We start from the raw sequence: 12,514 nt of genomic DNA, 5'->3' as shown, positions 1-12,514 counted from the left end.
CAAATGCTCCACTGATTCCACTCATGCCTGGCACTGATCTCCAATAAATCAAATTAGTTTGTTGTAACAAGCAATTCACTAGGGTATCACGTGTTTAACGAGGTACAGAGCAGGCTCAGTGCCAGATTAGAAAACCCAGAACTACCCTCTTAGTGTACCGAACTTGGCTTTGGCTTACTACCTGTCCTGTGTACCTGACCTTGGCATCGAAGCTACCTGTCCTGAGTATCTACCTGTGGCATCTCCTATATACAGATATCCATCCACTACTCAGTCCCCGGTCTCCTATCTTAGGGCTCAACCTGTGCTCCTGGGTTCAGGCATTGAGACATTGCATCATCTATGTAATTTGGCCTCACTGGAAGTCTGTAATACTTAATAAACAAACAGTTTAAATTACCTTTTGATGGAAATATTGTTCTCTTGCTTGCTTCTCGGTTGGCAACAAATTTTGTACTTCTTTCTGCATAATCGTTGCTAACCACAACATTTTATCTTTATCATTGTGTCTACATAGAACATATTTTACTCTAAATATGGAGGCAAAAATTAAACTTGTACATTACTTCTATGCCCGGGTCCTGCTTATCTTACTACAGTAATTGCCTGCACTGTAATTACCCCCAATAGCACAGCAAGGGAATTTTAACTTGCATGGCATAGGCATAATGCTATTATGAATCTAATATGAGGCAAGAAGGTTTTAGTCTTTAAGTTAAGAACAAACAATCAAATTTGATGTTTCTCATTGTACCCAGTTAAAAGGCATTAGATTGCCTGAGTTGTTTTATAAGTATATGTATGTACGCAAAAACACACATAGTCACGCTTTTCTCAAATGACCTACAAATAATTCTGAGCTTTCAGATTTTTAACCCTTCAAGGGTTAAGAAGCCTAGTGCTATGAGAAAATATAAAAAAAAACTGGCAGCAATGAATTGTTTCCAACACGATTCCACATCTTAGCATTCGTTAGTAACACACATATTTTTACACATAGCTGACTTGTTGGCTATTTCTAGAATCGTTCCCCTGACTCACTCAAAATTGAAACATATGAGTTGCTTATGATCTCATTTACTATTATCTAAGGTATTACATGACTATTTCTGTTTCCTTGGGGGCGTATAAAGATACATCACTTCACACTATTAAAGAAAGAATTAAACCCCAGCAGATTAGGACTTGGATTTGCTATAGGTCCCTGTGAAGCAATGTGAATTTCAGAGTCGTCATCTCACATGTTAAAAGGTCAAATACTCCAGTATCATCCAAGTTTAGAACACAAGAGGTTTGCATTATCAAAGTGACAAATATTTCTGTACCATTCCAAACAATGTAAAACTACCTTTAAATACCCTTATATATTGTGTTTCTTTTCCCTCAAGGGGATTTGCCCTGAAACATCAGTTATGGTGATTAATCACGTGCAAACTCTCCATGGCTGTTAATTTCACCTGTATGCAAGGCATTGATAGCGTAAAATCTTGTGTAGCTCTCATACACACCCAACATGTGTACCAGTTGCGGCACATATGTGTTGTCAATATTGTACCCAAGACTGGATTGCCTTACAAGTTTTGAATGTATATGTGTGTGTATATGCTTGCCCCATATTTTGTTCTTGTCTTTTATTTTTGACAGATGTCTATCCTACAGAACAAGGGACTTATGTGTAGAAAGAAAATACCCCACACTATTTTAGATATGGCATTATTATCCATACATATATTTGTGTGTCGGGATTAACCAGGTGGTTATAAGTAATGTCATATAAAGATAAATATATTGTGACATTCTGCCCTGGTTTCCTGGCTCCTGTATTGTGCATTCAGGTTTTTGGACTGTTCCTAGTTCAGCCTCTAGTGGCCGCTCTGCCTATGTTTCTGCTCTCCTCCTTTTGTTGTCACCTGGCCTCGTTACCTGCTGCCCTGCAGTATAAAGGGCTGTAGCTTCCTGCAAACTGGGCCTTGGTATTGTAGTAATAGGACTGTTTTGCCCTGGTCCTGTTTCTGAATTATTCCTGGCTTCCTTTTTGTTCCTGATTCTGTATTGCTCCTGCCTTCAGCCGTGCGAGTGGGCTTCTTGTCGTGTGCCCTGTAAGTGGGCTTCTTGTCGTGTGCCCTGCAAGTGGGCTTCCTGTCGTGTGCCCAGCCTGAGGGCTTCTAGCAGCATGTCCAGTCCTGTGCTCTGCCAGTGAGCTTCCAGTCGTGTGCCCTGCCGGTGGGCTTCTATTTCAGCATCAACCTTGCCAGTTCCAGTCCCGCACTTCTGTCTGCTGTGCCTGTCTACTTTGCACCATGAATCGCGGTGTACAAACAGACAACGCTATCCCTGCACCGAGGCCCCTCGCTAACCTGCTTACCCAGTGTGTGACATATACGTTGCTGTGAAATTTGCCAGTTAAATCACAGAAGAACACTAGGAATCAACCCTTTATATTGGTTATTATGATAAAAAGGATTGCTGGGACTGTCAAGTAATGTAACCGGTAAAAGCAAACTTTAAACCGTATACTTGAATATGAAAAATTTCATAATTACGTTTTTTTCTTTAAAAAGTTACAAAAAAATCCAAAACCCAAGAGGTTCTTTTCCAATCGGATATTTCTTGTTTTGGGTTTAGGTGTATAAGCCCAGAATCTGTCATTTTTATCATGAACCGGTCAAGTGCTAAACATTACCAGTTAAGTTAATAAAGCAAAAAGCTATACCGCACTCATCCTTATCTTTCTGGAGATCGGGACAAACCACATTTCCGCCAACTGTCCATCACTCTGAACAATAACGGGTCTCTTGATTTATAACGGCTATGAATTCACACAAAAGAAGCCAGGATAAATACGTTTGGACAATATTTTGAGGTACCTCTAAAACCAAGAGACATAACTTAAATTGTCTGTCTAAAATATTGATATGACTCTTCCAAACATAAATATTAAAGCATACATAATGTAAAAGGCAAGTGTTATACTGAGTGATCCATATTTTAAAGTGTAAACACGTACTAAAATTGCTATCTATTAAAGATCTATATGTTATATTGGCCTTAATGTGGGAAATTGAGAAACAGACACGAGCCAAGTATGTGCCTCATTTGGTTCCAGAAATTATTCACATCTTCCTAAAGCCAAGAACATTTTGTCACTTAGCTGCATATAATAGATGAGCATGCCTGTTAAAATAATGTAAAGTGTGGTTTTTTTCCTTTGGTTAACACCTCTAGATTTGAAGTTAATTGGTACTGTGACATCAAACTAGTCCATCAGGGGATTTCAGAAATGTGAAAACCTGAGCAAATCACATTTTGTATATAGAAGAAAAGCGACCGGCAAAAGACTATATATCAAACAGGTTGCTACAGTAAAAGTAAAAAAAGACTTCTCTCCCACTTCCCTAATGCCAATTTATGACGACATATCACGCCCGTTAGAATAGATTGGCACCAGTGCGCAGAAACTGTGACATCACAATTCGGAACAAGAGATTTTTCCAGCGGCGCCCTGTGTTGTGCACCCATTAGGGCAGTTGGTACAAAAACTGTTTTGTAATCCTGAAACCAAAGCTATACATATCCAGTTAATGTATGTTTATTTGTAATAAATATAAGTTGTTCTGTCTCTTTAAATCTTTGGCCTTTAAGGCCAGTGGTCGGCAAATGACATGCAAGCTCTTACACTCGTCCAGTACGTGGTAGTGTGTATCCAATCCACAACAGCACATTAACGCACCAGATGAAATATGCAAGTGACAGCAAAGTAAGCAACCCATGCCACATGGCACCGGCCCACCGGGCATTGGCTTGATTAAGACTTTAGTAACCACTGTAACATCAATACAAACAAATGACAAAAATAGCTTGGAAGACATGCAGGGTTTTACTCCCTTAAGTGACAGTTTTGTTTTGTTTTTTGTATATGTTTGTTCACGTGTGGTTCCCCTTTTCCATGTTTAGTGTACCCACACAAATTATATATATTTTTTTTCAAGGACAGGTGAGGCTTTCTCTTTAAATTGTTTTATTTTTGTATAGTCTGTCATTTAGTATGAATTAAATGTAACAGAAAAAAAGTAGAAAAATACATTTTTGCAATTTTACTTAGGATTTCTTTCACAAGTTAGGTTCAGCGGATATGATTTATGTTCAAACAGCATCCCTGAGTAGAATACCCCACATGGATAGGTTTATTTTATAAGGTAGAAAAATGGTGACATCACTGGATACAGTTTATTTTTTAATTTCATTTTATTATTTTTTATATTTAATTATTATTTTTATTTTTTTAAGTATTTTTTGAATTGGCAGAAATACTGTTTCTCCCTCTTTTCACTTTGACCCCCACTGCTGCTGATCAGCAAACAGAGGTCAATTGTAGGTGCTTGCCATACACTAACATACATTTACATACTCTAAAACCATACAGTAACAGACACATGCTAACATCTTATGCACAGAAACACGCTAGCATGCTACGCTGGCGTACACACATGCACACACAAGCTAACAACATACACTAACACACACACTCTATATGCTGACATACATACATGCTAATGGCATACTGCAACATAAACACTATACATGCTAGCACCACACTCCTCAACACATATGGGCAGACACACTGGCTAACAATATACATATATAAAATGTAGGGGACAGCTCACGCATGGGGCGGCAATGACAGTTTCACACAGGTTTCCAACGTAAAAGCGTGTTTATTTAGATGTTGTAGTCACAGAGCACCTTGTAAACAAAACAAACTATAAGCCTGTCCGGCTCTAACTAAACAGCAGGATACCTCTCTAGCAGCCTAAGGTCTGACGCAAAGCAAAGTAACCAGTTTTGTATGGGGTAAAGCTTCATACCTGGTGAGCTGCAGCGCTGGCTGTAGCTGCTCCTTCATTCAGTTTCTCCCTTTACCTGCAAACTTAACAGCCCTCTCTTTTAAGGCTTCCTCCCCAGTAACGAGCTTAGGAAGCCTCACCTGAGAGCACCTGGGTTTGCTACCATGCCTGGCAGAGGTAACCAGGTGAGATATATATACCATCAACCACGCTCCCATACACTTTACCACATATCCCCCCCGTCGACTCCAGACCAGAGGTCTGGACAGCGTCAGCAACCATACAGTACACCCTGGACAACGCATCCGCATTCCCATGTAACTTCCCTGGTCTATGCTCCACTGTAAATCTAAAATTTTGCAAGGAGAGAAACCATCTGGTCACTCTTGCATTCCTCTCCTTATTCTGTTTCATCCATGCCAGAGGAGCATGGTCAGTCACCAACACGAATTCCCTGCCCAGGAGATAATATCTCAGGGACTCCAACGCCCACTTGATGGCGAGACACTCCCTTTCCACTATGGCATAATTTTCCTCGGCTGGGGTCAGTTTCCTACTCAAGTACAGCACTGGGTGTTCTTCCCCATTAACCACTTGTGACAAAACTGCCCCCAAACCTCTAGCAGACGCGTCTGTCTGAACCAGAAATGGTTTCCTAAAATCAGGGGAAACGAGCACTGGCTGGTCACACAGGACAGACTTCAGACTCTGAAAAGCCCTTTCTGCCTCGGGGTTCCACTTTACCATCACTGACTTACCACCCTTTGTTAAGTCTGTCAATGGTGTGGCCATGGAGGCAAAATTGGGCACGAACCGACGGTAGTACCCGGTTATGCCAAGGAAAGCCCTCACTTGTTTCTTTGTTACTGGCCTAGGCCAGTTCTGTATCGCCTCAATCTTATTGATCTGGGGTTTAACCAGCCCCCTACCAATGATATAACCCAGGTATCTTGCTTCCTCCAGACCCACTGCACATTTTTCAGGGTTTATGGTTAGGCCTGCATCACTAATGGAGTCTAACACGCCCTGTACCTTACCGAGGTGACTTTTCCAGTCAGACGAAAAAATTACCACATCGTCCAGGTAAGCAGCGGCATAATCACGATGTGGTCTCAAAATCAGATCCATCAGCCTCTGAAAGGTAGCAGGGGCCCCATGTAACCCAAATGGCATCACAACATACTGGAACAGGCCCTCTGGAGTGGAAAAGGCAGTCTTCTCTTTAGCCTCCTCAGTTAACGGTATCTGCCAATAGCCCTTTGTAAGGTCAAGTGTTGTAATGTACCTTGCCTTCCCAAGCCTCTCAACCAGTTCATCCACTCGGGGCATGGGGTACGCATCAAACTTCGAGACCTCATTTAATCTCCTGAAGTCATTACAGAACCTCCACGTCCCGTTGGGCTTTGGGATTAGCACTATGGGGCTTGACCACTCACTAGTAGATTCCTCAATAACACCTAATTCAAGCATGCGCCTGACCTCCGTGGATACCGCCTCTCTACGGGCTTCTGGTATCCTGTATGGCTTCAGGTTCACTTTACTGTGAGGCTCAGTTTTAATATGGTGTTTTATGAGGTGGGTACGGCCCGGTATGTCTGAAAACTTGCGTCTGTTTTCCTGCAGGAACTCCCTCACCTCCTGCTTCTGGGGCACTGACAGTGCCTCTCCTATGGTTACTGGGGGAACTGGTTGCCCCACTTCTTTGACCCCTGCCTGGGTCGCCCCCAAAGACTCCCGCTCTTTCCACGGCTTGATCAGGTTTACGTGGTAAACCTGGAAGGGTTTTCTCCTGCCCGGTTGATGGACCTTGTAGTTCACCTCACTCATCTTCTCTACAACCTCATAGGGACCCTGCCACTTGGCTAAAAACTTACTTTCAACGGTGGGCACTAAAACCAGGACCCTGTCCCCAGGATTAAAGGCCCTCAACCTGGCAGATCTGTTATAAATTCTGCTCTGGGCCTCCTGCGCTCTTTGCAGATGCGTTTTAACTATAGGCATCACCGTCGCTATTCGCTCCTGCATCTGAGCCACATGTTCAATAACACTCTTATATGGGGTGGCCTCGGTCTCCCAAGTTTCTTTGGCAATATCTAACAAACCCCGTGGATGTCGGCCATACACTAACTCAAAGGGGGAAAACCCTGTAGACGCTTGGGGCACCTCCCGGATAAAGAACATGAGGTAGGGTAATAGACAGTCCCAATCCCGACCATCCCTTTCTACCACCTTTTTTAGCATATGCTTTAGGGTTTTGTTAAACCTCTCCACTAACCCGTCTGTTTGAGGGTGGTACACTGAGGTACGGAGGTGAGTGATTTTAAACAACTTACACAGGTCTTTCATGACCCGTGACATAAAGGGCGTACCCTGGTCAGTAAGAATTTCTTTAGGGATCCCCGTGCGAGAGAACATGTAAAACAACTCCCTAGCAATATTTTTGGAGGCCATGTTTCTTAAGGGTACCGCCTCTGGGTACCGGGTAGCATAATCCAAGACAACCAAAATGTATTGGTGTCCCCTAGCAGATTTGACAATGGGCCCTACCAAATCCATGGCAACTCTCTCAAATGGTACTTCAATGATGGGAAGTGGCACCAAGGGGCTACGGAAGTGTGGTGTTGGGGCACTCTTCTGGCATGTGGGGCATGACTCACAATACCTTTTTACTTCTTCATATACCCCAGGCCAATAAAACCTTTGGAGGACCCTCTCTTGTGTTTTATTAGTCCCCAAGTGCCCCCCAAACACATGGTTATGGGCTATGTCCAGCACCAGGTGTCGGTATGGTTTTGGCACCAGAAGCTGTTCCACAATTTCCTTGTTAACTTTGGTGACCCGGTACACTAGATCCCCATTCATGGCAAAATGCGGAAATTTCTGGTCAGCTTCGGGTTCCTGTGGTACCCCATTTACTACCGTGACATTTGCCCGTGCAGTTCCCAGAGTGGGGTCTCTCACTTGCTCGGTCCCGAAGTTACCCCGAGACATTTCTAAATCTAAGACCTGTTGGCCGGGTAGGGAAGTTTCTTCTTCTTCCTCCCCAGCTAACACCTGCAAGGGGAAAGAATCTTCACTATACATTTCAGGTGGGCCTAGATCCTTTTCATCATGCCCCTTACTGGTATCATTGTTCCCAATGGCCGTCTCACCTGACCCATTATTTACAGGGAGGGTTACAGACTCTGCCGGAGTTTGTTCCCCAGCTGCAGAAACGTCCCCCCTTCTCCACAACTCCCAGAACAAGGGGAAATCGCGGCCTAAAATAACCGCATGCATAAGTCTTTTTACAACTCCGACTTCGTAGGTCACAGTTCCAGATGGGGTCACCAACTTAATGGGGGCCACAGGGTAAGCTACAATATCCCCGTGGATGCATAGCACTCTTATGTGCTTGTTCGGCACGTAGTCCATAGTCACAAGGCCAGCCCGAACCAAAGTCACCAGGCTACCCGAGTCCAAAAGTGCCTTCACGGAGCAGTCACCTATCTTCACCATACAAAAATGCGGCTCAGTCTCTGATTCTGGAATGGCTGCACAAACAGGTTCTGCAAACAGGGACTGACGCCGACTAGCGTCACACACCATGGGCTCTGAGTTAAGAGGGCAATAGGCGGCTATGTGTCCCCACTCATGGCACCTCCAGCACTGGGGGGTCCCTGGCCTCCTTAGTAGGGAGCCCTTTCTAGGATTGTGGGGTCCCAGGGGTTCAGGATCAGTCTTTTGCCCTTGCCCAAACTCTAGAGCCCTGCTCTCTCTCACATTTTTCCATACACCTCCAGCTGGAACTCTCTTACCCAAAGATGTCGCGGGTCTGACAGTCTTGGAAGGTGTTGGTGCCGCAGGGACCTCACGGAGGAAGTCCTCGGTTGCTATGAACCTTTCCACCATGTTGACAAGCTGCTCAGCAGTTCTGGGGTCTCCATGCCCAACCCACCGTTGTAGCTCCGCCGGGAGGGCGCGGAGGTAGTGGTCCACTACCACCTTTTCCACAATCTGGGCTGGTGTAGTGGATTCTGGTTCCAGCCACTTGCGTACAAGATGAATCAGATCATACATCTGGGACCTGGCAGGCTTGTCCATGGTGTATTTCCAACAGTGGACTCTCTTGGCCCGAACAGCGGGCGTAACACCCAGGCGAGCAAGGATCTCCATTTTTAGTTTTGTAAAGTCCCGGACATCCTGCTCCCCGAGGTCATAGTAGGCCTTTTGCGGTTCACCAGTCAGGAAGGGTGCAATCACTTCTGCCCACTCTGCAACTGGCAGTCTCTCTCTCTCCGCCACTCTCTCAAATACGGTGAGGTATGCCTCAACGTCGTCGTCGGGTGTCATTTTTTGTAAGCCCCGCTGAACGGCCCTCCTCACGTTAACAGTCTCAAGGGGGCTTGCCTCCACTTGTTGGGACTGAGCCACAACAGTCTCTCTGAGCGCAGCAATCTGCTCCATTAACAGGCGATTCGTTTCCTGTTGTTGGGCCATAGTCTGCTGTTGCGCATGTTGCTGGGCGTGAAAAGCCTCTGCATGAAACTTCCGTTGCTGTTCCAAGGCCTGCTCATGTCTCAGGTTAGCCTGTATCAGCTGCTTTATCACTTCCTCCATTGTGCCGGATGGGCCTTACAGTGCTGCAGCCTTCACTCAGGACATATGCTTCCGGCCCTTTAAATGTCCACAAAATTCAGATGCTGTGTTTTGTCCTGCCGTTGCTCCTAGCACCACTGTGCCCGCATTCTCCACCAATTGTAGGGGACAGCTCACGCATGGGGCGGCAATGACAGTTTCACACAGGTTTCCAACGTAAAAGCGTGTTTATTTAGATGTTGTAGTCACAGAGCACCTTGTAAACAAAACAAACTATAAGCCTGTCCGGCTCTAACTAAACAGCAGGATACCTCTCTAGCAGCCTAAGGTCTGACGCAAAGCAAAGTAACCAGTTTTGTATGGGGTAAAGCTTCATACCTGGTGAGCTGCAGCGCTGGCTGTAGCTGCTCCTTCATTCAGTTTCTCCCTTTACCTGCAAACTTAACAGCCCTCTCTTTTAAGGCTTCCTCCCCAGTAACGAGCTTAGGAAGCCTCACCTGAGAGCACCTGGGTTTGCTACCATGCCTGGCAGAGGTAACCAGGTGAGATATATATACCATCAACCACGCTCCCATACACTTTACCACAAAAATTACACATTAACACTGTTGACACATACATACGGAATCTGGGACTACGATACAGTAAACATACTGGCACTATACATGTACACACATACTGACTCTAGCAGTATAGTATAGTCTGTGTGCATGTACACACATACACACATACTATACTATACATATACACACTGACTGACACTACACTATACATTTACACACATACACACTGACTCTGACACTACAGTATACATACACTGACACTAGCATTATACATATACACACACACTGACTCTGACACTATAGTATACACACACTCACATACACTTCTCCCCCTCCCCATCTCACCTCTCGAAGACCAGCCATGGAGCTGTTTATCTTCATGAATCCGACACCTTGTGCTTTCCGTAAGGGACGCAGTGAGGACAAGTGGCATGAGGCATCCAGGGTTACGTGACGTATATTACGGGACCCTCATGGCACCCGCTACACCATGCCCCTGCAGGAAAGTACAGTATATAGTGCCAGATTCATGATGGTAGCCCTGCAAAACCCTGGGCGCCAGGAAGTGTTTGTTAGACGTCATGCACCCAGCATTTGAGGAGCCCTGTTATAAAGTAGCTTTCTATGCATTCTTCATAAGGATGCATGAGAATTTAGATTGTCCCTATATGTGAACTAGGAATACAATGCATATGGAGGCAGGGTATTAGTTCATGAAGGCAACAGGAGATAAGGATGTCAAAGGACAACCTGTCAGCCATTGTTCAGCAGTGGTACCTACTGTGTAGAAGAAATCCTATGTGAAGTTGCAAAAACAATTAATTCTATTTTAGTATAGTTTTTGTTTTTAAAATATTAGCACTAATAATTGTATTGTATTCATATGATTTTAAAAGGTGACCATATTTGTCCTGAACAAAATTACGTCTTTCTGCAGGTCCATCAAATATGGAAAAGGAGAATCACGGTTCAACAAACATGGTAAAAAAAACAAGAAAACCTCCTGTCTTTATGGTATGAATATCCTCCAGTTCCAAATGGGTTGAAAAAGATGCATATGTCCATTGGGTTCAATTCATTACATTGCTCCATGGACAGTTATAATAACAATAAAAAAAATCTGATCTTATGTTGTGCAACAGAGAATGTTTTACTTACACACAATTCATGTTTTTCACATTTCTCATATATTTCATGTTTTTTAAAACTTGAATAAAAGCTGATTCTGCAGAATTCATGAACAGCCCTGCCACATCTTCTTAAGACTTTCTGGTACATTTTCGTTTACTAGATTATGACGTATATGTATGCATGTGTGTATATATATATATATATATATATGTATATATATATATATATAGTATCTCCCAAAAGTGAGTACACCCCTCACATTTTTGTAAATATTTTATTATATCTCTTCATGTGACATTACTACGGAAATGACACTCTGCTACAATGTAAAGTAGTGAGTGTACAGCCTGTATAACAGTGTAAATGTGCTGCCCCCCTCCAGCTGCAGGACCAAATGGGACAGTGCCATCTATACATAAGGCACACTGGACAGTTGCCCAAGGGCCCCGAGTTCTGGGGGTCCTGTGGTGAATCACATTGCTGCCAGCAAAGTGTTTCACCATGAAGCCCCTAAAACAGTGTAGTGTATCTATAAGCGAGGGGCCGCCTCCCCTGGGCCTGCTCAGCGGGCGCACCACCTCGACTTCTGTGCTCCCTAATCGCTACGCGCTGGCATCTGATGCCGAGCGCCGGGATATGACGTCTTATTTATGTTTGTGGGCAGGTATTTGTAAGGGCAGTGTATGTGTATATGTGTGTTTATGGGCAGGTGTGTGTGAGGGCAGTGTCAGTAAAATAACCTCTGTAACAAAAAAGCTGAGGCACAATATTCCATTCTTGACTCGGGCATGAAAGGACCCAACTACAGCTCTGCTCACAACAACCAGGCAGCGTGAGAGCCTGCCGCTCTGTCTCTGCACTTATTTGTAAGCTAAAAAGAAAAGCTTTCGGGAGTTTTCCTCTCTTTCTAAGGTCTGAGGCAATACCTGAGGAAGAGGAAATCTTTTGAAAGCTTATCTTTTTTTTTTAGTATTATTTAAAAAACATTTTTATTCGGATTCTTATAAGAACAAAAACCAAAAAAATTATAATAACTTGAGAGATGCGAAATGACGCATGTCAGGGCAATACATGTGTTAAAACATATGTTGAAATAAAGAAACCGAGTGAGATGTAGAATCGTCATATTACCACTCAGGGCGAGGGTCCGCTCAGGCAACATGGCGAGAGTTGGCCAGTGTGCAATGTATGGCGAAGCGGAAGATGGCGTGGGAGGAAAATATATCAAGTAAGAGGCCAACCCCTGCAGTAGGACCACTTGTGAGGAGTGACGGAGCAATTGAACATAATGGTGTAAAAATGATTATAACAGAACATAAGATAGTCGGGCGCGGCTGTAATCAATAACCACAATAACAGACATGTTGTAAATAAATGCGTAAGTCAATCATCAAGGGA

The sequence above is a fragment of the Spea bombifrons genome, chromosome 1 (genome assembly GCF_027358695.1).
Source record: "Spea bombifrons isolate aSpeBom1 chromosome 1, aSpeBom1.2.pri, whole genome shotgun sequence".
In the NCBI taxonomy this organism is placed as follows: domain Eukaryota; kingdom Metazoa; phylum Chordata; class Amphibia; order Anura; family Pelobatidae; genus Spea; species Spea bombifrons.
The sequence above is the reverse complement of the archived record's forward strand: the minus strand, read 5'-3'. Positions refer to the sequence as shown.